The sequence below is a fragment of the Trichosurus vulpecula genome, chromosome 3, assembly GCF_011100635.1.
Source record: "Trichosurus vulpecula isolate mTriVul1 chromosome 3, mTriVul1.pri, whole genome shotgun sequence".
NCBI lineage: Eukaryota > Metazoa > Chordata > Mammalia > Diprotodontia > Phalangeridae > Trichosurus > Trichosurus vulpecula.
In genome coordinates, this window is record NC_050575.1 from 128178221 (window position 1) to 128182452 (window position 4232).

Genomic DNA, 4232 nt, shown 5'->3' on the forward strand with positions numbered 1-4232 from the left:
ACCTCACTGTACAACCGAAACTGCTCTCTCCAAAGTTACTGACCATCTCTTAACTTCCAAATCTAATGGCCTCTCCTCAGTCCTCATCCTTCCTGACTTTGACCCTGACAATCATCATCTTGTCCTTGATGCTCTAGGTTTTCAGGACATTGTCCTGTTCTGGATTTCTTCCTCCCTGTCTGACTGCTCCTTTCCAGTCTCCTTTGCTAGATCTTCATTCAGTCCATGCCCCCTAAACACAAATATTCCCCAAATCTCTGCCCTGGGTCTTCTCTTCTCCCCTGATACTATTTCGCTTAGTAACTTCATCAGCTCCCATGCATCAAACTATCGTCTGAAACGAAATAGATGATTCTCCCATCTATTTATCTATCAGGGGTGAGGAACCTGCGGTCTTGAGACCACATGTGGCCTTCTAGGTCCTTGGGTGTGGCCTTTTGGCTGAGTCCAAGTTTTACAGAACAAATCCCTGCAAGTCTAACCTAAACCTCTCTCCTGACCCCTAGTCTCACATATCCAACTGCCTTTTAGACATCTTATATTGGCTGTCTTGTAGACATTTTGGACTCAACATGTTCAAAACTGACTCATTATCTTTCTCCCCAAATCCTCCCATTTTCTTAACTTCTCTATTTCTGTATAAAGTACTGCCATCTGCCCAGTTACCCAGGGTCACAATCTAGATGTTTATATTCAACTCCTTTCTCTCATAACCTGTCAGTTGCCAAATCTTGTTCTTTCAACATTCAGAGCATCTTTTGTACATGCCCCCTTCTCTCCTCTGACAATGCCATCATCTTGGTATATACTCTCATCCCCTCACATGTGGCTTTTGTAATAGTCTGCTTGCTGATCTCCCTGCCTCAAATCTGTCCTCACTACGATCCATCCTTCAAGTAAGTCAGTCAGTGTATCAGGAGTGCCGAGTTTATAATCTCAAAGAGGATCATAAACATGTCTGAAAGGTTCGGAATCGCCGGATATAAGAAACTCTCAAAGTAGAAGGCAGAAGAATCAAAACATTTATTTAGGCTCCACAGTAACCAACCCATGAACCAGAAGCCCCATTTTGATATGTTGATCATAATCTTCCAGGCCCAATAAGTACGCCTTGAAAGAGTAACCAGGAGGCTACAGAGAAACATGATTGCGTAAAGCAAAATCATGTTTCCCCCTCGATGGTAATAAGATTACCCACTGGCCTGAAGTCTTTGTTCAGCTTCCTCCCGTAGATCAGCTCTGCTACTGGCAGCTCCTGCCTCAGCTGTGTCTGTGTCTGAAACTGAAGCTGCAACTGTAACTGACGATGTAACGGTCGCTGTAACTGACGATGTAACTGTCGCTGGCTCCAACCGGAAAAGGAAAAGAAGAATCTTCAAGCTGTCCTCTCCCCTCTTATAGGGTTTTTGACATCATCAAGCTCCGCCCAAATGACCAGGGCCGATTGGTTCCTGAGTTGGCCCCTCCCCCTAGCATAGACATTAACACCTCCCCTCAGCCAGCCCCATGACTCATCACACAGGAAGTTCTGGTCCTGCCCCGGAAGAGCAAGCCCCAGCGTCCAGGGAAGCTCAATGAGGTAAGCTGAGTCATTCAAAGAAAACAAAGGCCATTCTGGTTACACTCCACCCCTTGTTATAGGATACATAATCTAATCAGCCATGTATCCTAGAACATACATTGTGATCCAATTACAAAGGAAACTAAAACATATCATTCATTATAAAGCAAAACATATCATTTGGTGACATTCCTAAACATTGGTTAACGATTCAAATGTGATCCACCCCTAGATCCCAGCAAAATAATCTCTTCAATCAATCATCCCCAAAATAATTATTAATAATTCAAATGTCCACCCCTAAATCCTTGTATCCATTACATAGGATCAATAATATCATAACAATAAAACAACACAGCAAGGATAACACAAAATAAGTAAACAGAACACTATCATCATTTCCACCCCCCTTGAACGATTGGGGCTCAAAATCTTGGGGTGAGGGGTGAAGGTCTCATTTTCCATAGCTTCTTCATGCTGAAATTGGATGTAGAGATGGCCCTGCCCCCAAAAAGTCCCATTCCAGAGGTCATTTCTTTAACGAGCTGGCAGGAATTCCAAGAATGCTACATGCTTAGGCAGTCACCGGAAAGTGCAGGGTGCTTAAGCCTGAAGGAAACAAAACTAGCAACAAGGTTAGCCAAAACAAAGGACAAAAAGAATAGTCTGTGAATCTATTATTATAACCTATTCACGGTAAAATATATGGTTCAGGGGTACGATTTGGTAATTATTTTCCCCTGAATAGACAACTGTTACAGTGTTGTCCTTCCCATGGGCTATAACTTCTGCAGCCTTTGGAATATCATCTGGCTTCCGTTTTACCCATACCTTAGCTCCTGACTTTATTCTATCAATGGAGCAAGACCCTTTTGCCCCTCTAGTAGTTATTTTGGGAGGAGGGTCAGTTTTCACAAAGGGTATTTTTTCACAGGGGATAATAATGACTTGAACCATCCTATCATTTCTACAAAATTGTACAGGTTTTTTACCCATATTCTGGAGTGTCACAACAATTTCTTTTTGATAATTAGAATCTATCACTCCAGCCAATACATGTATTCCTTGAGCCGCTAATCCTGGTTTAGGTAATATCCGTCCAAGATGATTCTTGGGGATTCTCATACATACTCCAGTAGGGGTTTTTCTTATCTCTTTCCTATTTAACCTAAAATTCTCTATACAATGTAAATCATATCCTGCTGAACCAGGTGTTCCTGGACTTGGTAGTGGGACATCTTCCCTCACAGTCCAAAATTCAATGTTTTGGATCTCACATGTTTGCTGTTCTCTGATCTGCAGATTTGGGGTCATCATTCTGGCTAGAGGTGTACTCCCCCCTAAGGGCCTATTATTCAAATTACGTAAGGCAATAGACAAATTATCCTTCCAATGTCGATATGAATTATTTGAGCTTAATTTTCTCAGCTGTTCTTTCAACAATCCATTCATTCTTTCAATTAGCCCAGATGCTTGTGGGTAATATGGAATATGATATATCCATTCTATATTATTCAACACACAATATCTTTTCACTTCTTTGCCCTTGAAATGTGACCCATTGTCACTTTGAATCTGCATTGGGGTTCCATAATATAAACTTACAATATCTAGAGTTTTACAGGTGTTTTTCTGAGTTGCGTCTTTATAAGGACAAGCCACTAGTACACCTGAATAGGTGTCAACACACGTACATACATATTTACATCCTTTATCCTGGGGTAGTGGGCCAATATAATCTATCTGCCAAATTTGGGCTGGAACTTTTCCCCTTGCTATTTCTCCAGTAACTATCCTAGGAAGAGTTCGTTCTTTTTCTAATTGGCATATACAACACTCCTCTGTTATTTGTTTTAACAACGCATGAGAAATACTGATACCTCGATCCTGTGCCCATCGATGGGTGGCCTGGACCCCTAAATGGCCAGCAGTCTGGTGGACCCATCTTGCTAAGGCTGGGTCATCAGTTGGAGTCGGGGTAGGGACAATACATTCAGTAGCAATCTTTGCTAGTCGATCCGCATGTGCATTGTACTCACGTTCTGGTGTGGTCAGGGTTGCATGAGCATCAACATGAAAAACTGACAGATCTGTAACCAAAGACATGTCCCATATATTTTCCCATAACTCTTTACCCCAAACTTGTTTGCCATGAATCTCCCAATTCTGATTCCTCCATATAGGCATCCACGTAGCTAATCCATTAGCTACCGCCCACGAGTCAGTAAATATATGACATTGTCCTCCTTTCTCTGCTCTGATGGCCTGATGCACTGCCATCAGTTCAGCATATTGGCTACTTCCACCTATCCCAGAACTTTCCAGAGTTCTCCTTGTACAGGGGTTATAGGCTACTGCTTTCCAATGTCTCTTCTGTCCTAAATATTTTGCTGTCCCATCAGTAAACCAAGCATGTTTCTTCTGTTCTTCATTTAGTCCGTCATATCCATTATTCCATTTCACTAAGGATGGTACCATCTGTTGCTTAGATTCAAGGGGCTTTTCATTGCTCTCAGTATCAATGTTCGCCACAGATTCATGTAGAGCAGAAACTCCATTTTTGCCTGCTCTGGACCTATTCTGAATATACCACTTCCATTTGATTATGCTTGCCTCTTGTGCATGTCCAATTCTGTGAGAAGCTGGGGTACTCATTACCCAAGTCATAATT